General features: G+C 47.0%; 1 protein-coding gene across 1 annotated transcript in view; it reads right to left on the reverse strand.

The window, feature by feature from the left end:
* Positions 1 to 24,757, reverse strand: part of LOC144761972 (uncharacterized) — a 263,089-nt gene extending 238,332 nt beyond the window's left edge. The window contains exon 1 of the mRNA XM_078647141.1: positions 24,526 to 24,757. The gene's annotated coding sequence lies outside the window, so the exon portion shown is untranslated. The remainder of the gene's footprint in view (positions 1 to 24,525) is intronic.
* Positions 24,758 to 26,359: the final 1,602 nt, after the last annotated feature.

Here is a 26,359-nt window from a genome sequence, read left to right on the forward strand (position 1 = left end):
CGGTAACGGCCGAAATCGGCCTTACCAACCGGTATTTGGTGTTCTACATCGGGCCCTAAGTAAAGTACTATAAAAAAATTACTGAACAGGTTCATGTATTTGTCCTTATCCTACTGGACACAGACTATCTGGATTTAATCCTTACTATGAGATCAAAACTGACTTCCTTTATATAATTGATAACATCTTTCTGATGGCTGACAAAATAAATATGTCTGTGATAGTGATGTTGCACTTGTCCCCAACATTTCACACATGATGAACTAAAGTGCTGGATGGCACAGCTCCTCGCCCGGTTCAAGGACGAACGTCTGTCTCTACATGCTTAGCTCTTGCTTGGAATCTCAGTAGCGAAAAAGTGGGATTTCGATTGAGAATGTCAGAACACACTGAATGTGCATAGATTCAGGGGGAAATCTCTTATCGCAGCCAGTAGGCGGGCAAAGTTGAATCATGGATAGAAGACTTCAGATCATAATTAATCTGTATCTTAATTTGGGCTCCCGGATTTACGGTACTTATTTTTTGGGCATTTCGGTCTGTATTTATCCATATTTATTTTTTGGCCATTTTATCTGTATGTATCCATGTTTATTTTGTGTTTTGTGTATACATGATGTTGTAAAACTGTACATTTCCATGTCTATTTAACTGATAGACGCGCACTCATACTTTGATGTCTGTCGTGTTTTAGCTATTTAAGCTGTCATATATTACAATACAGCCACTGGTAAATACTAGCATTATAAAGCAAAAATGAGTGTGATCAATAAAAAATTTATACCATCCCGAAAGGCACTCAAGGCTGGTGAAATCCTCCAACGTTGTACAAAAAGTAAACAATGTTGCTTTTCATGTATTTATTTTCCGTTTGTTGAAAAATTTTCATTTTAATCCATTGTCAATAAAGTTTTTCAGTTCAACAAAGATTAGATCCAACTCCACAATTGTTGTTGAAACCTGGGTCGGGTCGGGGACAATCGATATTTGCCCGGCGGTATTGCCTCTGTGACCCTCTAGTTATTTAATCAATGAAGAGGCAGGCGCTGGAGACTGGAAAGCAGGAAACAAGGTTTTTATTCTCTCCGGAGGAGAACACAGCAAAACGGACAGCAGGTATCGTTATGAGGTGCTCTAACTTACGTTTGAGGCCTGGCCCCTTATATACAGTGTTTGTGGTTTTTATTACAGTTTACATACATATGATAAAGCTTTGATGTACGGAAAGACATTCCCGGAATCCCCCTTCGGGCCCGTTCCCACACATATCTACAGTAGAAGTCCCCACCCTGGTCACAGCAGGTGATGACTATCGCGCAGCTGGATATTCCGCCAATTCATGGAATGCGGGGTTCGATCGGATCTCATGGGGTGGGGGCTTTGATCAACTCGGGGGTCCTTTGATGAGGGAAGCTTTCTATTGCACGGGGAGGGGCAAGGGATAGTATCGGCAGAGCTGGGTGTCGGCCTGGGAACGGGGAAGACAAACGGGCACACGGGGAAAAGGGGGTTTGCATCAAAGGGCCGGGGATCATGAAAGGGAAGAAGGGAGGTGTCGCGCTGGGAACAGGATGAGGGCCTGGGGCAGAGCAGCGCCGAAGAGGGGTTTATGATTCAAGGCAGGTGCAAGCAGGGGGTTGGTCAGCGTGCAGGCTTAGTGAGGGCGAAGGGCTATGTCAGGGGCCAGCGGCATGCGAAAGGGTTCGTTCTGATCAGGGCATCCTAAAATGGCGGGTGCGCACGACAAAAGTGTGGCATCAGGGGAAGAGGCAAGATGGCGCAGATAATGTTCACCAAACCGTACTAATTTTCAACAGTCCTCCCTTTAACATATTCAAGACATCTTGCTGGTTCATTTTCTACTCGGTTCTATTGTGGTGGGCATGAGAAAGAAAACGGTAGGAACCCTAGATGAAAAGAGTTGTAAACAATACATTTTGAGATTTCTAGTTTTTAGGAGGTGGACCTATTTGATAAACTTTGATAAACTTGTTCAGCAGGAAAGTCATAGGAATGCAATACAAAAACGATTCTGTAGCGAGAGCAGCAAGTACATTTCATAACGTGGACTGGCAGGTTGTTACATATATCAGATTCGGATTGGAGCATGATCAATACAATGGCGGCTGGGAGAGAAATGAGGCGCAGCAGAAATGGTGATTGAGGACGTCAAAGTGTTCGTAGTTAACGAGTTCTCAGTATTCTTTGTTGTCTTTTCGTTGGCGCTGTGGAGCACCGGCGATGGAGCTACGGGTCCAGCTCTATTCTAGGTCTCGCGCTGCAGGGCACGACCTTTCCCTCGTATTCCTGGTCGGAAAGGTCCTTTTCGCCCTGTGTCCTTTGAGGTGATTGTCAGAAAGTTCAGATGGAAGAAGAGCGTACAAAACAGTCCATAGGGTAGGTCGGAGGAAAAGGGGGATGGAGCAAGGCCAAATTAGGAACAAACTAGGGGAACGAGAGACTTCAGATGGGCGGACTCGTGACCGAGTCTAGAGAGCGGGGACCTTTCGGCACACATTCGGACATAGAGCGGGGGCATCAGGTTAGCCCTTCCTTCTCACTTTGCTGGAGGTAGTGCCTCGTCCTGTAGCTCTGTTCTGTCACGGTCTCGCCTTGGCCCATGTCGCAGGTGTTCCATAGTCTGCAGTCAGGCCTCGTGCTCCCACATCCGGTCCTTCTCTCTCCTGACAGCCGTACCCTTAAACGAGTTTGAAAAGACAGTCTTTAGAGAATTTGCAGAGGAAGGTAATCACAAAAGTCTATTTCTCTCCCAGCTTCAGACAGAAATGAAAACGTCCGTTATTTTAGGGTTCACAACTAACATATAAATGACCAATGACGGGCCTGTTGGAGGTATTATGGCTTTCCTTCATAATTATTTATTACAGTTTCGACAGTTTATCTGATGGAGACCCACCTTCGTAAGACGGGCTTGACAAAGTTATGCCGTTCTCTAGGGCTTTATATTTACCAAGGGTACTGTGTGCTATCGACATGGTACTAAACAGATATTTTGCTGAGGGACGAACATAGGCTAAACAGTTCTTTTTATCAATGCGTCCTGGTTCATTTCAACGACTTCTTCACTTTGGTCTAGTCTTTTAACCTTGTAAAACATCATTCTGGTTCCTACGTAGCTTCCTACGGCCTGAGTACTTAATCAGAAAAGACAGGGGTTTTATGGGAGACAACTAGGGACATAGAAACTTGTGGTAAGGGCGTAAATCGACCCATTCCTCACAACCGGGAATGAGGGGTAGTTTCATAACTCCAGTTTGGAGCGGCTGATACGGGGGATGTAACAGGGGTGATCATTTTTCCTGCTTGGGTATTGCGACAATTCGGGGCGGGGAGGGTCGCGTATTCTGAGGTCCTTGTTTTATACCATAGGAGCCGTTGACATGTAGTTCCCTTATTACAGGCCAGATTAGGGAACCTCTGTCGTCTTACCTGTCCTTTCCCTTCCGGCCCAACCTCGGTTCATTGACTTCTAGCGGAAAAGGAGAGGTAATGACACGGTCTCAGGGTGATTGTATTAAAGACAAGTTTTTGTGCAAATACTGACGGTATTTGAAGCCAATTAGGTGGTGCGCTAGGGGTGGCAGTCTGCCAATTTCGGGGCTAATCGCTCGGAAGAGTGGGAGTGCAAAAATAGAGGGAGAGAGTGAGAGAGAGAGAGGGAGAGAGAGAGAGAGAGAGAGAGAGAGAGAGAGAGAGAGAGAGAGAGAGAGAGAGAGAGAGAGAGAGAGAGAGAGAGAGAGAGAGAGAGAGAGAGAGAGAGAGAGGTGCAACGGCAGGCTAAATAGTACACGTGCAACAGAGAGGGTGGCAGTGTATTCAAGAAAGGCTATTTAGTGCATTACACAGTAAAGGACATTCACGGGTCTGCATTAGAATCTTGTAATCATGCAGTTTGAGCATTAGACAGGGTAGAGGGGACGCGCCTTGAGAAAAGGAGAGAAGAAAGGAGGTACCATTTTGTCGCACTTTCTCGCACTCTCGGTCCTTCGACCAGTTGGGTCAGCGCCTCGGTCACACACACACATTCTCTCAGTTTCGCATCATACGTGACATGGGTTCATTCGTCCGGTCTGGTTTAAGGGTGATCCCTTTTTATCAGGTCATACTAATTTTATTGGTATGTTCGATACGTGAGTAGTTAGTAGGCGTGCTTAGGCACCACCTTGCAGCGCTAGTCTGCTTCGTATATTAGATACGGCCAGGCTTCAGGTCTTCGCCACACCTCGGCTGTAATATCTGATGTAACCTGCAGAGGGAGGAAAAAAAGGGGGTGGGGGAGACAGCATTCGCGCATATTCAGATACATGGATTCATAAGTCCTTTACTTACCTCTTACTCGTCTTTCCTCCTCGGGGCAGGGTCCCGGGGGTAGGGTTTCTGGGGTCGGGAGGGGAGAGGGGCAGTGTGCCCTTATAGGTCGTGTACGGGGAAAACGTAAAAAGGAAACCAGAGGTGCCTAGTGCGAGGTATCTAGTCAAAAGATGTATCTCACTATCGGGATCCTTAAACCTCCTTCAACGCTGTGGCGTTCTAAGGTTCTTCGGTTCTTGGGTCAGCTCCGTTCCCTGATACCTTGGAACGTTGTACTTTATAACATTTACACCATTTCATTTTACCCTCCTTTAACATTCCCTCATTTACACCGTTCGTTTTACCCATCCTTGGAAGTCAAGGCCTTCCTCTACGCGAGAGTTCATGGGTCAGTCGCGTACTTTTGAAGGCGGGGTGTCGTGTTGTCGATCCGACCCGTCCTCCAGGGCTGGGCAACCATCTTCTTTTAACCTTAAAGAGAGAGCAGAGTAGGGTGCACGGAAAAGAACTTTTCCACCGATCCCACATTTTTAAAATAAAGCATGCAATACCCGTCCATAGTTTCAAAAAAACTTTATTTTGCAAAATCATTTCAGCACGTGGATTATGAGGGTGCGGTCGTATTTGGCCGGTCGTGGCAATGGCTAAAGTGCGTACAGTGGGGGGTGTCGTTTGCAGCAATAAAAAACATCGGAAAGTTTTATTCATTCATTTGTAAGAAACTAAAACGTCTATTAATTGGCTGGGGGTTCGGGGGCATTTATTTTCATAATTTAGAAGCATAATCATAATAGTTGCAATCAGATTTCCTATATGTATACCGTATGTGTGCGTCGTAGATGAGGTTATACATCAGCTATAAAAAAATATAATACATTGTACATTTGTAATCGGCATTTGTAACGCGATCCTTTCATACTGTTCGTCGAGTGAGCTCTCCTTGTCTTTTCTAGCCAAGTGTACAAAGGATCATATAAAGTCCCAGAACATCAAGTTTATATTAGTGCGAAGGAACACCACGAGGTGTTCGTAAGTTCCGATGGATACCAGCGCCATTTTGGGCGGGGCCGGCTCAGTCCGGAAGTAGCATCAGGGGGAAATGTTTCCCATTACTGGCAGTTTGGACCAGAGTCCTTTTCGGCAGTTCTAGAATTCATGCTAACAAAAGGAGTGGCAATATCATGTTTATTTCGTTGGCGGTCAAGGCAGCCGTCCCTTACCGGAAACCTGCAGAGGCCGAAGGTTCCGCCGGGGACTTTTGTAGGGTCTTCAAGGCTGCGGAGATGCTGTCGGAGATGGGGGCTCGTGCCCCATTGGGCAAATGTCCGAGTCATATTGCCGGTCAAAGTTACTCTAGTGGCCGGGGCCCGCCTTCCAGCGGACCCAGACGCCATTTTGAGGCCCTACAGGGGCCACTCTGGTCGAGTTTGCAAGAGTGGAAGAGACCCTTCGGAGTGAAAGGAAGAGGTCTCTGTTGTGTGAAGGCGGGACGTTCGGCTGGGGTGCAGCTGTGATGCCCCCACCTGGGGGGGGCGAGGGGGGCGAGGGAGACTCGTTCGCGCCGTCTCCTTCTCCCGGTGCACTCCATGCTGTTCTTTTTCATCGCCCCGCATGAAGGTCTCTCCACATCCGGTGTTCCCCAAGTCTTGTGCTCAGTGCTGTGGGAGTATGGCCACCTGTGGCGCGTATTCGGCGCGGCACGAGTATCAGTGCAGTCATTGCAGGTTCGGTGTTCCGAAAATATGGCCACCATTGCACGTTCGGTGCTGCGCAAGTACTGGGGTGCCACCATGGTGTGTTCGGTGCTGTGGAAGTATTGGCACCATCGCCTGACTGGGGGTGTTCGGCGTCGGGCCGGGGGCTGGGAGACCTCCTATCGGTGGAGGTGGGAGAGGCTCGTCCGCGTCGCCTCTCCCTCCCAGCCCAACTTGGACAAATTGTTGTGGAGGTACGTGCAGGACATCGCGCCGTCCAGAGCTGCTGCGGCTGTTACGGAAGGGAAAAGAAAGAGGTGCCTCGTTCTTCTCTGGACATGTGGCGGGACTACTTAAGTCTATCCAGGCCCGTTGCGGCTGGCTGAGGAGACATGTGGCGGGACTACCTACAACTGCCCAGGCTGCTGGCTCCTGCCTCTCCTCCGGCTCCCCCATACGTTAAGATTTCCTGACCAAGAGTTGGCGGCCGGGCCCGCCTTATATGGGTTGCCGTTGGTTGGGCGTAGCCGCAACCCTGCCCTACTTTGGAAGGTTCCAGAATGGGGGGGCGAATGTTCTGTTTGACTTTCATTTTCTACAGTTTACCGTTATTATTCCTTGTTTGTTGTGCCAAATTAAAAGTTCAAGTTCATCAATGGTCTACGGATTTTGTTTTACCATTTCTTTCTTTCCAGGTTGCTTTTATGCTAAGTTTCTGCTAACAGAGGTTGAGCAACACGGAAACACGTGTAGAGGGATGACGCAGATTCGTATATTACATACACACAAACTCAGACGGGGGACAGTACAAGTACGACATACAAAGACCCAAGACGAATATAAAACAGTTATTGGTCATAATTATCTCTTTCCGTCTGTGAATTTAAAACGAGGCTGGGTTCCCGTCTTGACGTTGCCCGACCTAGGAGAACTTGAGCATGCCGCTGAAATTGTCCTGGCGAAATCTGTGCCATCGGGCATAATCAAACGTGGTGGTTCTATCTGGTCTGTCTATGTAAGTCGGGTTCTTCTTTGTCTCGCGCTTTTTCTCATACTGCCGATCTGTCGTTCCTGTCGGCCCTTTGCCTTTACTCACGCTCAGTAGAGTCGGGCATTGGGCTTTCCAGTGTCCGACATATCTACAAAAAGCGCATTGGTCTGGCCCTAAGTCTGGTCGTCTTTTGCGTAGTGTCGGGGGATAACTTGTGGGTAGCGGTGTCCTGGGGTTGTCCTGTCGGTATATTTCTCTACTTGGTTGGTCCTCGTCTTTTCTCTGTCGCTGCATAGCCTCTCTGCGCCACATACCGAGACTGTCGAGCATAATAGGCGTTGTCTTATTATTTCGAAGGGCTATTTCTAACGTTTCTATTTTATCAAGGTCAAAGGATCCTGCCAGTGGCCACTGTTTGTCTTGACTTTCTTTGGTATACCTGTGCCACAATTTATTATAGGCTATGGTAACTAATCCATAGTTTATGAACATGTCCTTATTAGGGGTGCCTTCTAGTGGAGCTATATGGTCCACCTCTAATACACGGTCCGGGCTGAACCAATTATCAATCAATGGGGAGAAGACAGACATGACGGCTCGTAACGAGGGACTAATAAGTCAGCAGTGCCTATCTTATCACTAGGTGCAAAGACTAGACAGAATATTCCTATTCTACGTTGTTTGCAGGCAGTGAATACCTCATGAACAAAAATAAAAAAGAGTAACCAAGAACGCGGAACAATCAAGCAATTAATAAATAAATAAATAGGATAGAAAAAGGACAATGGGGAGAGTAAGTAGGGCGCAAAAGTCTGCGTCCTCTACCCTTTCACTAACCGCAAAGAGGAAGCTGTTGTTTCCGGTTTGCAGACAGAGAATCTCCAGAAGACAATCTGTGAACAGTAGTTCGGGGTTAAAGAACCCAGTTAATCAGTGAGGGAGTGGGGAGTCTCCCAAAAACCGTTGAGAAATAATAGAGTCAGTGGGGGAGAAAGATAGGCGCGACGGTTACGTTACCTATCCTTCACCGTTTGCAAAAGAGAAGGAGCCTACTGTTTCTCCGTGTGCAGACAGTGAATCTCCAATTAGGTCAAACAAAGAGTAATACTAGTATTTTATAAATAATCAAGCAATCAAACAATCAAGCAATCATTTCGCACCTTGTCGTGATTACACGACCTTACCCGGACCATGTGGACAGTTTCTTGTCTTCCGAATCCAGCGCCCGATCGTCCTCTTTTTCTCGTAATTCTCACGGCACTCCTAATGGTCCCCAGTCAGGACCGTAGATCACTCGAGAGAGGTCTGTTCGGAACTAGTGAAGTTCGGATGATCGGCTGCCAGACGAGGGTCTATTGGGCAAGAGCTCTCCCGATCGTTGCAGTCGTTCACTCTGTCGTCGGGACCTCTCCCACTGGATCCACGAGTCGCTGATGGGCCCCACGCTTGGGACGCCAATTGTTGAAACCTGGGTCGGGTCGGGGACAATCGATATTTGCCCGGCGGTATTGCCTCTGTGACCCTCTAGTTATTTAATCAATGAAGAGGCAGGCGCTGGAGACTGGAAAGCAGGAAACAAGGTTTTTATTCTCTCCGGAGGAGAACACAGCAAAACGGACAGCAGGTATCGTTATGAGGTGCTCTAACTTACGTTTGAGGCCTGGCCCCTTATATACAGTGTTTGTGGTTTTTATTACAGTTTACATACATATGATAAAGCTTTGATGTACGGAAAGACATTCCCGGAATCCCCCTTCGGGCCCGTTCCCACACATATCTACAGTAGAAGTCCCCACCCTGGTCACAGCAGGTGATGACTATCGCGCAGCTGGATATTCCGCCAATTCATGGAATGCGGGGTTCGATCGGATCTCATGGGGTGGGGGCTTTGATCAACTCGGGGGTCCTTTGATGAGGGAAGCTTTCTATTGCACGGGGAGGGGCAAGGGATAGTATCGGCAGAGCTGGGTGTCGGCCTGGGAACGGGGAAGACAAACGGGCACACGGGGAAAAGGGGGTTTGCATCAAAGGGCCGGGGATCATGAAAGGGAAGAAGGGAGGTGTCGCGCTGGGAACAGGATGAGGGCCTGGGGCAGAGCAGCGCCGAAGAGGGGTTTATGATTCAAGGCAGGTGCAAGCAGGGGGTTGGTCAGCGTGCAGGCTTAGTGAGGGCGAAGGGCTATGTCAGGGGCCAGCGGCATGCGAAAGGGTTCGTTCTGATCAGGGCATCCTAAAATGGCGGGTGCGCACGACAAAAGTGTGGCATCAGGGGAAGAGGCAAGATGGCGCAGATAATGTTCACCAAACCGTACTAATTTTCAACATTGTATTTAATTACATCCGGCTCTGATGCATTTCGGGCAACAGCCCTTCGTCGGGGAGCATTTAAGGTAAAAATGATATATGTTGTAACCAAAATGAAATAAACGTGGTGAAAAAATACCATAGCCCAATGATACCGAAGGTAAAGTGAAATTCAATAGTTAATTACGGTGAAGATTCGATAGATCAAATTGAGATAATGGGAAGTGACTTTTTTCGAAAACGTCCGTATACTAATGTGCAATGGTGATGAATGGAATGTTAAAGTGACATTCAAATAAAAAAAGTTTGCGAAATAAACATAGTGTTCAAAAAAGACAAGTGAATGGAAAGATCGAGCTAGTGCATGCTGGCGCGGTGCACAAACATAACGGCACGTATAGTTGCAGTACAAAGAGATTGAAGTACTTACAATGTAAAATGTCAGGAGACCGATCCTGTATGTGGTCAACAAAGTTCGGCGGTTCAGTATGAGTTAGACCGGCCAAGATAACGCGAGCATATAGCGGAAGTTTGTAAGTTAGTAGATCACGTGATGCTAAAAATGTTAGTAAAGAAAGAGGACTATGTGTGAAAAAACGTGAAAATATCGGCTAGATGTAGAAATAATCAGCTGGATATATAGGTATAACGAAAGACGGCATGTTAATACGAAAAATAGATAAAATAAACAATTCAGATGTGTTAGTGAAATCAAAGCCAAAATAAACATAACTGTATAACCATTCACGGATAGAATGTGAATTCAGAACAAGTGTGCTCATGAAATGAGCTAACAGTAGGAAATCAGTCACAAATAACAAGAAAACTCAATCCGTTCATTAAGGCCATACGGCTTAATCGAATTTAGTCTGTAAATCCAATGGTTCTCGCGCTGCAGTAGCATTTTATTATTGTCTATACCCTCAACTTTTTTGATTACTTCTAAAGCCATAAATTTAAGCTGGGATATATTATGGTTCATTTCAATGAAGTGAGTTGCCACTGATGATTTGAGGTTCTTTGTTCGAATATTAGACTTGTGTTCATTGAGACGGATTTTTAATTTTCGTTCAGTCTTTCCAATATACACCTTCCCACATGGGCACTTGAGTAGATATATAAGGTTATAACGTTGGAGGATTTCACCAGCCTTGAGTGCCTTTCGGGATGGTATCAATTTTTAATTGATCACACTCATTTTTGCTTTATAATCATACGCCCTAGTGTGGTGGGCGATACCTAAAGAACACCTATACATTGGAAAAAATTTTGAACTCATTCTCACCTTGCTAGTGCACAGGTTTATTGTACATTGGTCGAAATACTAGCATTATACCATAAATGTATTTTGACATATGCCATTATTTAAAGAACTTTCATCCTTTTTTTAAAGGTTCCCATGCTGTCCATCTGCTCAGCTGCTGGCCTCTAATTCATGAAAGACAACACAGAGAGTCACTTAAAAGAACCACAATTTTCTGTATTTATCCACTTTTAAAAATAAATGCAGACAGAAAACACATTGTGTTCTGTCTGTATTTATCTGTAAAAATGGAAAACAGGGAGCCTTAATCTTAATATTGCATCACAGGTGAAACTCACAAAACATGGAGGAGTAAGTAGGTTATTTTAACACCATAGGGATCAAATATAGGTGTTTTTGGCGTAAATACTGTTATTCGTGTATGTTTTTTTTCCAACTTTGTTTATTGGCATTTTTGTACATACAACAATTCAGCACTAGCAGTACAAAAGCGTGATCATAACAGAAAATTCTGCGTGGTTACATCAATATAAGGCAAAGATATATTTAGGCAGTGCAATATCCAGAACATTTCTTTAGGCAAGTACACAGTGAGCTTACACAGTACCCCCTCATTGGCAGATCGATGTATCCTGTCGCGGCAGGATGGTCGGCCCACGTCGGAGTAGAGTTGCTCTGCACATCCCCCGTAGCCATCCGCAAGAGGTAGCTAGTTAGAGGTTCCTAGATGTCACAGGGTTTCGAACAGGCGGGAAGTAATTCAGCATATATGTTATTTTGTTCTTGGCAATACGTAAGGTCAGTTAACCAGTCCTTGAATTTAGGAGCTCTGCTCCTGCCCCATCTGCAAGCTATTCGCCGTTTGGCCATCAGAAGACCCATAGATAGGAAGCGCCTCACGTGTCCTTTGTAACCTGGAAGGTGTCCCAGGAGCCCCATTTCTGGTATAAGTGTCGAGGGGCCTCCCACCATGTCCCCCAGTGCATTTCCTACCTCCGACCAGTAGCGCGCCACAGGCTCACACTCCCATCCGACGTGTAGGAACCCCGCCCCTTCCCGCTTGCAGCGATCACATCGGTCGCTATCTCGTAGATGTAATTTAAACAGTTTTGCCGGCGTGTAGTACATCGTATGGAGAAATTTGAAGTGTACGATTCTGAATCTACTAGTAGCAGTGATGCACTCAGTTTTTTGGCAACTAATGGCCCATGCTTCATCTGTGAGGGTGTGACCCAGTTTGGCTTCCCATCCCTGCTATGCTTTCAGAGAGTTATGTGTCCCCGCCCCGACTGTAGGTTTATATATACAGGACACAGCGTGGGATGCCCCCGCGCGGAGCAAGTGGTGTAGTGAAATTAGTGTGGGAGGTTCTGCTGGGAACTCCGGAGTAGCGCCCCTAACTGCGTGCCTCAAGCGGATATCAAGGAAGCGGTGTTCTTTGTGTATGTAAACGAAATGCACACCATTATGGATGATGCACACAATGTTCTGTCAATAATTGGTTTTAATTCCCTCACTATCACGCTCACATTGTGAGCTTTCCAAGTACAGTTGCCACTGGATGACAACTGCAATAAAATACGCTTTTGTAAAAAAGTCACTAAAGTTAAGATAATGGTCGTGGGCTGGCACCCTACGATAGGAAGCTGAGAACCTTCCCAGGCCAGTCAAAAGCTTTTGTAAGGCCCTGGGCAAAAATGAGTTGCAGAGTCCTGACCCAAAGACCTGGTTTCAAATTCAGGTTCCCAGTTTTGCCAAATTGTGTGACCCTAGGCAACTTCTTTTCTTTCAATGTGCCTCCTTTACACGAGCATCACATTTGAAAGGACCGTGGAATAATTCAGTTCAGGATGTACACTATACACAAATCTTTCTTTTATACAGTTTAATAGCCCATAATGCTGCTCCATCTATAGCAACAATAAAGGCCTTGCATAGAAGGCTTAAGAACGGCTTACTTGACTCTGGGGTCACTGAGAAAATTGTCACAGGGCAGAAGAGAGAAGAAGGAGATAACCATCCATCCAGTGGCCGAACTGCACAATGTGTAATCAGGAAACATGACCAAACAGTGTGACCTTAGGCAATTACTATTCCCCGCTGTGCCTCCTTTGATATAATCATCACAATTGAGAGCATCCTGAAATAACTCAGGTCAGTGTGCACACTGTACAAAAATATCCCCTATATAAAGTTTCATCGACCATAATGCTGCTTCATCTATAACAATTAAGGTATATATAGGAGACACAAGACAAATTACTTTTTTCTTTTTTCTTACTTACTTTTTTCTTAAATCATTAATAAAATCATCAGGACATCAAGGGAGTGGCTCACATATTTTAATATAGGTCAGTCAGTGCAAGGATATAGTCTAATGTGCTAAAGTGAAAAATTACAAAATTCATTTTTTTTTTACTTGAAAATTTGTACCTCAGCTGTAAATAAAGTGGAATTCAGCTACACTTGCAGCAGGACAAGACAGAGCTAGGAGCCATTCTCCTTAGCCCCACAGTGCTGCTCCTCCAGACAGGATGCAACATAGGCAGAGCCATGGAGGATGAGGGGACCCAGCCATCGCCGCCTCACCACTCCTGCGCTACTGGCATTGGTAGCGAGGTGGAGGATCCTTGGGTTGGGTGTGCGACACACAAACTGAAGGTCTATGCGCCACCCACACCCAATCAGCTACAAGCATGACTTGTCAGTGTGGGCCTGGAACGAGCTCCCAGTCAATATCAGACACTCCCCTACTCTGATCACCTTCAGAAAGAGTCTCAAGACCTGGCTCTTTGACTGACCCAGAGCTGCCCCCCTACCCCCCAGCGTCTTGAGACCCTTACGGGTGAGTAGCGCGCTTTACAAACCCCTGATTGATTGATTGATTGGACACAGCCTGTTTCGTCACGCAGGCTATGACTGTAGTGAACCAAGAGGTGAAACATGCTGCTTGTACTGACAGCCTCAACCCTTGTGTACCACACCGACTCTCTTTGAGAAGTGGGGTCTGAGGAAAACTGCCCCGCTTGTCCCCCTCTTCCCCCGATGGTGCTGATTCTTCCAACCGGGTGCAGAAACTATCAAAGTGACATAAAAATTTCAATCTCTAGGGGCGTGTCTATCAAACCTCAGACCGTCCATAGAAACCCTATGTGAGGATGGTGGCTCCCAGGAAGAAACAGTAGAGAATGCAATTGTCAGACCTGCTAGTAAACATGTAAGAAAATTCAAGTAGAAATAAATGTGTGGGCTAAAATGAGTAGGCCGCAGGATCTGAGGCAGCTTTGGGACCTCGAAGGAAGGACAAGGCTAATTGGCTTGAATTTGAATTTAAAAACATTTGTACAGCGCTCGCATACCCAGCGGTTTCATGGCGCTAGTGTTGATCAGTGAACGGCAGCAACTAGGAAATTAGGTCAGGTAGGCTTGCGTGAAAAGGAAGGTTTTCAGGTTTTTCCGGAACAAAGGGTAGGAGGGTGAGGTACGTAGAGTGACAGGGAGGGAATTCCAAAAAGTTGGAGCCAGGACGGCGAATCTTGCTCCGCCTGATCTCTGCTTTTTAAAGCGGGGGATGGTAAGAAGGGCCAAATGGGCTGAGCGAAGTTCTCTGCCTGGACAATATGGCTGAATGAGAGAGCAGATAAACTCGGGGGCAGTGCCCGATCTGGCCTGATACGTGAGGCAGCCGAGTTTAAACAGGGCACGTTCTCTGACAAGGAGCCAGTGCAATGTTTTGAGTAATGGGGTGACCCGATGATATCTGGGTAAGCCATGGATCAGGCGGGCCGCCTGGTTCTGCACCAGTTGTAAACGGTGGATCAGGTATGCGGGGGCTCCGTTATAGACTATGTTTCCATAGTCTATACGGGACAGTACCATGGCTAACATAACAATTTTTAGGGCTGAGGGGGAAAAGAAACGAGAAACCTTCCTGATTACCCTAAGGGAAAAAAAAACATGAGGAAACCACGGAACTGACTTGTGGGTGAACAGTAAGTTGGGGATTAAGAAAGATTCCCAGGGTTTTTACTTTGGACACGGGAAGTGGAGGGGAAGAAGACCCTGGACTGCAGCCACCTCCGGTCAAGACCAGCTCGGTCTTGTCCGGGTTAAGTTTGAGGTGGCTGCAGTTCATCCAATCTTGAATGAGGGTCATGATTGTTTGGACGTTCAGGGCAGATGAAGATGAGTGAGACAGATTGAAGATTAACTGGAGGTCATCCGCGTAATTGAACACGGTAACCTCCAGTTGCTGTAACATAAAAATAAGGGGAAAAATATAAAGGTTGAACAGAAGAGGGGAAAGTGATGAGCCCTGGGGGACCCCGCATTCTACTTTGCGAGAGGCCGTCGTAAAGCCAGCCAGACGGACTGCTTGAGTCCTCTCAGCAAGAAAGGACTCCAGCCAGGAGAAGGCTAAGCCTTCTATGCCCGCCGCCCTGACACGGTTAAGGAGGATGGTGTGGTCCACCGTGTCAAAAGCGGCGGATAGATCTAGAAGAATCAAGGCTTGCGGAAGGTTGATGTCAATACCTTCACGCAGCTTGTCCATGACTGAAATGACCACTTTTTCTGTAGAATGCAGTGGACAGAAGCCAGCTTGGCAGGAGGAGAGGCAATGATTTGCCTCAATGTGAGTGCTCAAAGTGGTGGTGATGTGAGTTTCAAGGACTTTTGCAAGGTAGGGGAGGAGTGAAATGGGGCGGTAATTAGAGGGGGAAGAGGGATCGGCGTCCAATTATTTTAAGATTGGGATGACCACCGCCGATTTGTGTGGACTGGGAACATAGCCAAGGGCGAGTGAGTCATTAAGAAGGGTTAGAGGGGGGGTAGGGCAGGCTGAGTAGACTTCCCTGAGGATACTAGCAGGGGCAAAGTCCAGGGGAGAGCCTGATTTGACCCGATGTAACAGAGGGAGGAGGGTATCAGTGGTTAGAGATGGGAAATTAGTCAGTTTAGCGGTAGTGGGGGGAGGGTCAACAAAAGTGGAAGAGGGCGGAGGGATGTTGTATTTGATTTTAGCAACTTTGTCTATAAAAAACTCGTTAAGCGAGTCACAGAGGGGTTGGGACGGGGGAATGATAGCCGTGGCTCTGGTGGATGAGGCCAGCTCATGAACGGTGGAGAAGATTTCCTTCCTGCTTGAGTGAAATACATTTTAGGAAAAGGTTCCAAAGCTTACCAAGTGGTTCCCCACGTTCCCCAACGTGAAAACACAGACCTTGTCTATAAGTCAATCATTGTAGACCTTGTCTTTAAATCAATACCTAGAGGCACAGTGAGATATGCCACGCACAGAGAGAGAGCTGGGACAATCCATCTTGTAGACAGGCAAGAACGTGATGGTGTAAAATGACAGGTCCGGGATGAGGGGATGGTTGAAATGAAAATATTAAACGCCATCCCTTGTGAGGTAAGTGAGGCATTGATGAACTGTAAGACCACTATTTGACTTGGGATTGGTGACAAATCCGGTAAATGAAGAACATTTGCCTTGGCAAGATCTAACAGTCTTTCTTTGTAGGGACTTCAAGGGAGGAGGCGTACAAGGGCGCCTATGAATTAAAACGTCTACAGGAGGTTGAAGAGCGGCTGCATCTGTGCCAGACTTCATGATGGGAGAAGACATAGAGGACAAATTACAGCTGATTAATGGTTTGGACTTCCGGGGCCAAACTCCAAATGAGACTCCAACGCATACAGAACGCATCTGCACGCCTCATCCTCGACATACCCCACCACACCCACATCACTGCCCACCTGAAAGACCTGCACTGGCTCCCAGTCAACAAGAGGATCACCTTCAAGCCCTTCAAGCCCCTCACCCACGCCCACAAAGCACTCCACAACGCAGGACCAGCATACCCTAACAAAAGTCTCACCTTCTACACCCCGAACCGCCAGCTTCGCTCCGCTGACCTCGCCCTCGCCACCATCTCACGCATCCTCAGGACCTCCACCAGAGGCAGATCCTTCTCCTACCTCGCCGCCCAGACATGGAACACCCTCCCCACACAGCTGCGACAGACCCAGGGCCTTCTGACCTTCAGGAGACTGCTCAAGACCTGGCTGTTCGAGCAGTAGCTGAACCCCTCCACCCCGTCAGCGCCTTGAGATCCTCACGGGTGAGTAGTGCGCTCTACAAATTACTGATTGATTGATTGATTGACTTCTAGGCCTGCGATTGCAGCCTGTGTAAGTGGGTGCTGGCACCACTTACGACAGTTATAAGATTCCTTATACCTGGGGTCACTGCACTTAAAACCTATAAGTCACCCCTAAGGCACGCCTTTCAATCCTGAAGGCAGGGTCCTCAGTTCTAAGTGTGAGGGTACCCCTGCATGAGCAGGACACCCTTACAACCTTTTGAGTCTATTCTCCCGGGTCGTAAGTGCATCAGCCATTAAGATACATAGAGTGACCATGCATCATTATGCAATGCACAACTCTGAACTGGCTGTAACAAACCCTGTCGTGTTTGGTATCAAACATGTTGGAATCATACCCTATGTTGCAACAATACCCCAACACCATAAACGGTTTGGGAGGTATGATTCCACGCACGGTAAAGCTCCTCTGGGAGGCCCTTGGTGCTCCAGGTACCAGTCTTTTAGACCTGGACAGCAAACTATGGCTGCTGCCGACCAGAGACATGATTTCGCCCTCCTGCTGCTGAGCCAAGCTCGAGCAGAGGAAGGCAGGACAATAGGTATCCTGTCAAAAGGAGGTGTGACCACCTCCCAGACAGGACTTAGTGTAGGGCCAGGGTGGGGGCGCTTGCCAGCGCCACTCAGACTGCTTGAAGGGCACATTTGGAGCCCTCCTTTCATACTCCAGTCCAAACCAGTTCAGGGAACCGTTGACTCCCGCTCTGGCATGAAACTGGACAAAGGACATGAGAGTATCCTCTGCACTGAGACCCCTGAATTGTCGCAACCCCTTCCTTAGGGCACTTAAGGGCTTACCTGTGGGGGGTCCCTGGATTTGTTTTGGGACAAGATCAAATCCAAAACCACTTCAACTTCAACCATCTGGGCACTCTGGACCTCGCTGGACTTTGCGTTGGGAACCGAGATTGCAACTGGGAAGACTCCTGCTGCTCCTAGTCTCGTTGCCCTGCAAGTCTGTTGTAAAGTCTGTGCCTGTGCTCCATACAGGTTCTTCACAAGGCATGTGGACATCCAAGACACCCGAAGGAATCTCCCTTGGAGTGAAGGAGTCACTCCCCTGCATCTGCAGGCACCGCAACACAACTGACCGGTCTGCTGATCCTGGGCTCCCAGAAACTCCAAAAGGCTCAGCAACATAAGCGGAGGTTCTACTACTCCCTCGAGGCCTGCACTGTCTTGTCACTGAGTTTAAGGCCAATATCCACCGTCGGAACCGCCGTGCACTGCGCCGACTTGCCGTTGCCAAGGTTTGTTGACTCTCTCCTCCAGAGATCTTCAGGCTCCAAGAAGCACCAACCTCAAGCATCTCCTGCAGCCAAGAGCTTCGCCTGCATCGCATTCTTTACACTGTGGGCCACCATCCTTTGGTGAGCTGCTCGAGTTCTTCTTGCAACTCCTTTGCCTTCGGCCCATGGGTCCCCTTGAGGGTCTTCTTTGGCTCCAGTCAGCTCCCCTGCTTGCTCAAGGCCTGCTCTGACTTACCTGCTCTTGGTGATTCATTTGGACCTTGATGGTCCTGGCACTGCAACTTTTTCTTATACTACATTGGTTGCCACTGCCAAGGCTCGTTGGTGCCACTGAAGGACACTGACCCCTTGGTTCTCGACATCCAACGTGGGAGAGTTCGTGGACGGCTCCTGGTCCTCCTCTGCTTCGCCTGGTCCATACAGCTGCAACTTCAAGGGCATGGTCAAACTCTCCTGGATCTCCTACATTGGTGGGCATTCGGCTTCAGTGCCTCCTGGTCACTCCTGAGTGGCATAGACGGTGTCCGCTGTGCTTGCACGTACCTCTCTTCCTGAATCTACCCTTGGGTTCCACCGGACACTTTCACCTTCTTCACCAGCAACATCTTCCTGAAATCCTCCATTGTGGTCTACTGCAGTTTCCAACATCACTTCGCATCTATGCACCCGGCTACCCTGGCGTAGGTTTCCAGGTTCCTGGGGTATCCTCGGGGGAGGCGACTCTCCAACCTGCCATCTTCCAATGTTTCGTCAGAGTCTGCTGGGAAGGGTCATTCTTCTTTAAAATTGCACCCGCGACTTACCTATTGACTAACATTGAGCACCCGTCGTGTTCCCACTCTCCACACGACCTCCATGGGGTTCCTAAATACTCACCTTGGGTGGTTCCTTACATCCCCAGCTCTTCTACTTCTTTTGGGTCCATTCTCACTTTAGGTCGTAGTTCGCATTCCACTATTTTAGTATACGGTTTGGTCTCCCCCAGGGGACCACTTTGTATTCTGTGCTATTTACGTATTCTATTGAGCAAGTATTGTGTTTGTATCTCCGGATAGGAGTTAACACATTGTGTTAGTGAGTGTTAATATTTAATACATATTTGTATACCTACACTGTGTGGTTCTTTTCCACTTAACCTATACCATAAGATTAAGTACTGGTTAAACAAGCTGCTTTACACTCCTTCTGGACTAAGCCTGAAGGCTGCTCTAAACAGCTACTACTTAGAGAGCTTTCGAAGGTTGTCTAAGACCACTAAGATCACCCTAAGGGTTGCCTGGATTAGTGCAGGGTGCTAATCTTACATAAGTGAACACCATATAGTAAGCCAGCCTCTCACACTTATGTTTTATGATTATTCATGCTGTGTTCAATGTAATCACATTTGTTCATTACTTTTTATAAAGTTCAGCATTGTTCTGGCATACAAGGTTCAGGTCCTCCAAAGTGTTAAATAAAAGCGAAGTCCAAATCTACTGTTTGTTAGATACATAATCTCTCCAGTAATAGGAACTCGATATGATAAATACAATTTTTCAATGTAACTTATTTTTACTATTTAGTGTACCGCACATTTAAGCAGCAATGCAACAAGACTACAATGTATGATTCACATGTACATGTGGGGTCATTGTTTGCAGCCCTATAATTATATCATAAATAGGCCCTATACCTGAGTTTGTCTGAGAACCAGTCCCTTTGCAGAGGTTTTGCAGATGCTGTGAATGACCGCAGACAAGGGCGCTGCTGCCACAGACAGTATGTACTCAGGATGTTACTGTGGTCTAGATTGAACAGAGCCGCATTGTACAGAATATACTTTATGTTTCAACTCCTACATCTGCTTAGTGCTCTTTTACTGGAATCTCAAAGTGAAATTTCAGCACCAGCCCTGCAGTGATTCATCTGTAAACATTCAAACCCTGTGAAAGGCACAAGAGTGCAGATTTGATGCCATTACTGTGGTTATTGTGGCTTACTGGTATTTAAGGAGGACCCAAAATACAAAAGATTTGAAATGAAATACATGTGTGTAAGAGCTGCTGGTTACATCCTGAAGCCCTCTGTGGTGTGGAGACTGCACATAAACTAGCAGGGACTTTGGCACAGACACACACAATGCCGCAGGGCACGAGCAGAGCCAGAACATCCCAGAAACCACAGCAGTAAAAGATGCCTAGAGACAATTAGATGTGGTGGAATGACGTGAGGGAAACTGTCATGCTACTTGCGGAGAGAGTTATTGGCAAATAAATGTATGTACTGACATGTCAGTACTTTCGAATGAAACAGCTGATTATGTTATGCTGTTATGTTATGTTAACAGTATTTGTGTAGTACCCATTTCCTGTTTGCATGACATGTAAGTGCCAACAGAATGTGGTCACCATATCTTGTGGTATCTGACAGACCTTTGTCATAGCTCTTCCTGGGGAGCTGCTGCATCCAGCTGGCCGAGGAGCGGCATCCTGGGTGACCGCACCTTGCGTCTTTGGTGCCTGCGGCTGCAGGGGAGTAGCACCTCTACTCCAAGGTAGTTACTTTGGCAACTTGAGAGGCATTGGCAGCCCTCCTGGTTTCTTGAGGTCTGCACAGCTGCTGGACGAGTCAGATGCTCCACGAGGGTTGGGGGCAGCAGCCCAGGCCGGCACGTTTGGCACCAAGTCAGTTGTGCTTCTCGATGCTCAGGTCAGCAGTCTTCTTCTTCTACTCCTTCTTGTTTGCCTAAGGAAAATCTGAAGACCTGGTATCAGGGGTTCCCCTAAATACTCAATTGAGGGGTATTAAGGAGAGTGAGAGGTAGTAGCCAATGGGCTTCTTACCCCTGGGGTCATTACTCCCCCTATATGACCACTTCCAGCGAGAAGTGGGCATAAGCCTGTCCCAGAATTCTTAAGTGGGTCAACACAAAGATGGAGACTTCAGAAAACTCATACCCACATCAGGTTAGGCCACTAGGTACTAGACTGGGGGTGGGCACATCTACCTGACTAGCTAATGTTCCCACCTGTCAAGGTGCCAAAGGGCTCTGGAGAAAGGAGGCCAGCTTTGTCTCCAGTGAGGTTAGCCAGATTTGCATTTCAAAGGCGGTAACTTCTTTGAAGCTCGCCTGCCTGTGAATGCTAATCAGCAGGTCTTCCTTTGGGAGGGGGTGTAAACATAATTTCCCGAGCACGCTTTATTTCTGACCTCCTGAGAGCAAAAGCTCTCACCCCTGGGGGCCAGAAACTCACTTGTGGCATCAGGCTGAACTGAAACAGTCTGCTAGCACACTAGAGGTCTGGTAGGTTTGAGGGGGTACCTCTAAGGTACTGTATGGGTGCATGTATGAATAAATCCATAACTGGAATCAGTGTGGGTTTATTAATACGAGGTGTTTCACAGCAAACACCATATGTTTTCAGTGACCCCATTATGTAGCTGGGGAACTCGTGTTCACCAGTGCCCAGTACATACGTTAACATGGCTTCCCTGCTCACTTGAAATACCTAGCAATAGAACTAGATATCACAGGGTCAGATCTGCTCATGTGGACATGTCCTCACATACAATATATTGCACGCTGCTTTGGGGATCACAAACCTGGCGTTGTGGCGACGTATATATATTAGATGCAGTGACCATGGCCTGACACACAGAAGTGTGTCATATTGTGTTTTCACTCATGGTTTGCACCATGTCATGCAGCCTGCTTTGGCAGTCTGTGTGGAATTTGTATGTGTGTCCCTTAGGGTTGCATAAGATATGCTGCAGCCCTTGGGGCCTCTTTAGTTCCCCTGCCCAAGGTACCTGGAGTACCATTTACTAGGGGCTTACAGGGATGCTAAAGTCTTGTGCCCATTGTAGCATAATTAGACTTTAACTTGTTTTAGGGAAGGAGCTCTAACACTGAGGTCAGGTTAGCAGGCTGTAGTGCACTGTCAAAGTCGAAAATCAGCATCTAGTTGCTAAAAAGGGGCAAACGTGGGGGGGATAACTGCAACAAAAGCCCAGTGCTCTACTTCGCCCAGTGGCTGTACTAATACTAGACACATGCTAACAGGGATTCTCAGCAGGCCTGCTGTACTGGTAATAGATAGACACCACCAGCACTTCTCAGCAGGGCTGCCACTCTTTAAAGGTTACATTACCAACACATTCAAGTAGGACTGATGTACTAGTGATAGATACACACTACCAATATTATTCAGGTGGGCTGCTATACTTGTAATGTACACACCCCCAACACTACTCAGCAGTACTGCAACACTAGTTGTACACACACTACCAACACTACTGAGCAGGGCTGCTAAACAATCATTGTAACTGAGCAGGGCTATTACACTGCTAATAGACACACACTGCCAACGCTACTCAGCATGGCTGTTACATTACTACATGACTCAGATGGACTGCTATACTAACACTAGACAAACAACAACAGCCTTGCTTGACATAGCTGCTACACTTGTAATGAGCACTATCATCATTCAATTCAATTCAATAATCTTTATTTCGTTGCAATAGCATCATAAAAGATAAACAAAATACATGATATTTATACACAATACATAATAAACGTGGCCACATTATCATCAACAAATGTACAAAAATGTACTATCATCATTCACCAGCAGGGTTTTGTGCTTGTGATAGACACACACCACCAGCACTTCTCAGCAGGACTGCTACTCTTGTAATGCATAGTACCAGTACTTATCAGCAGAGCTGCTACAGTAGGACTGGACACACAATACTTCCTCTTCTCAGCAGGACTGCTAAGCTTGTAATGCATAGTACCAATACTAACTCTCTCAGTAGGACTATTAGACTTGTAATGGACACTAGCAGAACATATCAGCAGGGTTTTGTACTTGAGATAAAAAAAGCACCACCAGCACTTCTCTGCTGTTGTGCTATGTTTGTAAAGGATTCACAATAGCAACACTTCTCAGTAGGGCTATTGCGTCTACAATGGATAGTACCAGCACTTTTCTTTAGTTGTGGGACAGTATTGGCACTTCACAGAGCATTTATACATATAGTTGTACAGTACAAGTACTTGTCATCCGGCTCCCGTTCTAGTACCTGCACTTATTCGGAGAGCTCGTGTCCTCGTAATAGATAAGCAAAGAGTAATCCAATCAAATCATATGACAGCTCAAGTATACTATACATCCCAATCAAACCCTATGGCTTAACTCACTGAATCCAATGAACGCCTATGGGGATTGAAACTCAATGAAAGTATTTGACAATAAAGAAGACCAATTCAACCCCAGGGGAAAACACAATGAAAATCTATGGTGAAATAAAACCTGGCAAAGCATACAGCCCAGTGTTCTATTAGGAAAGAAACCCCACAAGAGACAATATATTGAAATAAAACAAATATAAGTCTGTGGGGGAATTTAGCAAAACGCGAGAACTTATTTGGGGAATAAACACCAGAGGACACTTATGGAAATATAGGATGCAATGAACGTGTATAGGAGGAATAAGATCTATAACAACCTAATCGGAATACAAAGAAACGCCCCATGGGAATAAAATATATGAAATGTGGGAGAATAATATTCAATTAAACTTACGAGGAGATATTTCCTAATGAAAACATTTTGAGATATGACACTTTTATTTAATGTGCTAGCTATGTTAGATGTAAACATTAAAGACATATCACTAAAATTCTGGCAAAGTTATAGCAGTTAGAGTAATAAAATAAACATATTAAAAAGTGCTAGCTGACTTTTTGTTTTCCCCCTGTTATAAGTATTTACTTGGATCTACACCCAGTCCCACATTAGCGGTGAGGAGCAACTACCCTTCTCCTCGGTGTTTACTTTGCGTTAGGGACCTTATTTCCTTGCATTTATAAAGTAGCTGAAGGAAAACTGTAAGTACCAAGAAGCAATGAAAAAATATACATGGACCATGGATGACCTGCTCAAAGGTGACGTGCGACCTGGGACGCTGCCCGACTTCCTTCCAGACTTCATGCGATGTCCCAACCTGCCCCAGACTGGTCCAGATAAGGGAGAATTGCCCAATATCACACTCTCATTCTTCCAGCCGAATGGTGATGCTAGGATTACACTCCTTCCGAATAAGCCATTACGCTTTTAACCCGTGCGTTCTCTCGCTGTGCGTGTGTTATTCATATTCAACCCTCAGATCCCCAGTTCACAGTTTTGGCATGCTGAAGTAATTACAGAGGAGAAGACTACACAACTGGGTCTTAAATGTGATTGTGTATTAGAAACGCCTGTTATTTAGAGTGTTGTGAAATGAAAACTTAACGCAATTAAGGCAGGAAAAAAAAGAAAATAATGGCATTAAACACTGCAGTAAAAACAATTACTATTTTGTTTAGGCAGAACAGAATAGTCCAGTTTTGTCCCATAGTGCCTGGAGGGGATTCTGTACGCACTTCTGCGCTTTACGAGCCCCCTCACTCACACCCCATAAGTATTTGTTTTAATTATAAGAAATGATTTTTAAGACAAGCATTAAACTGAGCCTCACAAGCGTGCCAAACACTCACCAGCTACAAGGAGATCAGGCAAGCGGAACAATGAGACACCAGCATCCAAAAGTCAGGCAAGGTCAGAGGTCGCGCTCATCCCCAGGCCACCAATCCAGGAAGAGCGCGAGCGGTCAGGTGGGGCTGGACGGCGCAGGTCCCTCGCATCCGACGTCCCTGCTCACAGGTAGCGCGTGCAGCCGGCCGCCCCGTGCATGCCTCTCCGGCGCGAGGGGCAGGCCCGGGGCGTGCTCTGCCTTGGCCACAGGCGGGGGGGGCGCGCGCAGCCACTGAACTTGGCTCCTCTCTCCGAGGCTGGGAGTCTGCACGAGACAGACTGAATGGCTTCTTTATGGCCGCCGTGCTGAGTGTGAGTAAATGTACTTACCATCTGTGGAATGCTAATGTGTGACAGATGAAAGGGGGGGCAAGAAGGGGGCAGAGAGACCCGGGCACCTGGGGAGGAAATGCCTCTTTGGGAATGGGCGAGACAGGCTGGGAGTCCATGCTCCCGACCGGATGCCAGCCCCTCTGGCTCGCGGCAACCACTGTCAGGGCTTGGCACGCGAAATATGGTTTCTTCAATCTCCAGAATGGAAATGATCTAAGACCTGGATAAACATCTGCATATGTGGATTGTGGCAACGTGGAGGGGAGAGGGGAACCGTCCGGTGGGGGGAGGGAGGGGGTGTTTAAGACCTGTAAACTTTCAGAGTCTCTTAATGCAGACTGTGGCGGGAAGTGTTACTACTGTATGGGGCACGCCCGTCCTGCAGTTGCAGAGTCCGGTCTGCACACTGCGAGCCCTGTGGAGGTGCCAACACCATCAAGATGGGTCCTTGGCTTTCATCATCCTGGGAATATTAAGGAAAGGTCAGGAGGCCGCGCTTTCCTGTCCTGTGCTCGACTTTCACTTCACAGATGTTTCACTCCCAAGCACTGAGAAAGGCTCTGCTTAGCACAGTGACACTCGGAGTTGAGGAAAGATTCCTGTCTTTTGAAATAAGCTGCCATATGTTTTTCCTGCAGCTCCTTGTTGGCAAGAGGCCTAACTGTAGGCGCTGAGGATGCTGAATGTAGCACATGGGTTCTTTAGTTCACCAGGATTTTTTACTTTTGACTACCCGGTTTTTGGACCTTTACTCCGGGTGATTCTCACTTCCTCAGTCTCACTTACAGTAAATTTATGATAAATGGGCTGAGCGTTGTTTACTGCCAGTGTCCGCCTTTTTAGCTGTGCAGCTAAGATAAGCGGCACTGGGCTGGTTACACATGAACACACGTGTGCATGTGTACAGGCTGTGGGTCTGAAACTACTGTTGTGCGCAGCCTTTTATTTGCTCACAGGTATCCTGGCCCGGAAGGGGCTGTGCAAGAATTGGTACTGGCCTGTGATGGTCATTATGAGTGGGCATTTACAGTGTACATCTGTAGGGCTTACTAAAAAAATCTGTTGTGTTTTCTCTGTATTATACATATAGGTGAAGTCTGTCCTAAAGTGCAGTTTCGTGGAAGAGGTGTGGCGCATCGGCCAGGGTGCCTGACTCTGGACCACGAGGTTCACGGTTCGATCCCCGGCACTGGCGGCAGCTTTGCCCAGCACCATGTGACTCTAGGAAATAGCTCGCTTAATCTTCCCGACAGCCCCCAGCGCCGGGACACCTCTCCGGAGGTAGCTGTGCTCTTTACAAATGATGGTATTTTTCTTCATTTCGCTCCACTTAGGCCTACAGGGTCCAGCAAGGTACCAAACTGGGTAAGGCATGCATGCCAAGTTTGAATTCACAGTTTCCAGCACACTACATCTACGCTTTATGGGATTTCAGGATTTCTCTGGCTCAGCTCATAATCAGAT

This window comes from Lissotriton helveticus, chromosome 6 (assembly GCF_964261635.1).
Source record: "Lissotriton helveticus chromosome 6, aLisHel1.1, whole genome shotgun sequence".
Classification (NCBI taxonomy): Eukaryota; Metazoa; Chordata; class Amphibia; order Caudata; family Salamandridae; genus Lissotriton; species Lissotriton helveticus.